The 615-nt window shown below is 51.9% G+C and overlaps 1 non-coding gene across 1 annotated transcript; it reads left to right on the top strand.

The window, feature by feature from the left end:
* Positions 1–303: 303 nt before the first annotated feature.
* On the top strand, positions 304–393 carry TRNAY-GUA. Its single transcript is given in 2 exon segments — positions 304–340; positions 358–393. It is a non-coding gene; the product is annotated as a tRNA-Tyr (tRNA).
* The last annotated feature ends 222 nt before the right edge of the window (positions 394–615 follow it).

Here is a 615-nt window from a genome sequence, read left to right as displayed (position 1 = left end):
GAATTCTTTCACGGCAGTTTGCGCATGCGCATAGTGCAGCTGATAGATTTATTGCGTGCAGCGTCTCTGCGTAAACGTGTGCGTTGTGTGCGCATGGGCACGCGCAGACGTGTTGTTTGAGTTTTTGGCGATCCGGGTTCGATTCCTGGCCAACGCAGGGTAATCTTTATGGTTCGTGTTCAAATCCTGTCGAGTACCACCTGCTCTTCCTGGGATCTCCCACTAGTGCGCGGCTTGTTTTTCCTTTGAAAGTCTGCTGCTACCAGATCAGCAGCAGTGGAGTCATCTTCTGCTCGCTCGTCTCCTTCGATAGATCAGCTGGTAGAGCGGAGAATTGTAGAGGAATGCCGTGCAGGGATCCTTAGGTCGCTGGTTCAATTCCGGCTCGAAGGAAGTTTTTAGCGTTGTGACGGACTGAACCGTCACTGGTGCTGTTGGAGGAGCCTGGGGGCTAGCCTCCTTCCCACTGACTATGGACCCAGAACTATGGCGACCCCCCTCGGACTTCTTGGGGTTACAATGAAACATTCTATCCGGTTTATGTTTGGAGGGATGTACTGTACATGTTCCCCGACATTACATTTGGATGGCCCTGTGTGTATTATAGGTACAGGC

Source organism: Nanorana parkeri, unplaced genomic scaffold (genome assembly GCF_000935625.1).
Source record: "Nanorana parkeri isolate BGI_ZX_2015 unplaced genomic scaffold, ASM93562v1 scaffold10695, whole genome shotgun sequence".
NCBI lineage: Eukaryota > Metazoa > Chordata > Amphibia > Anura > Dicroglossidae > Nanorana > Nanorana parkeri.
The sequence above is the reverse complement of the archived record's forward strand: the minus strand, read 5'-3'. Positions and strand labels throughout refer to the sequence as shown.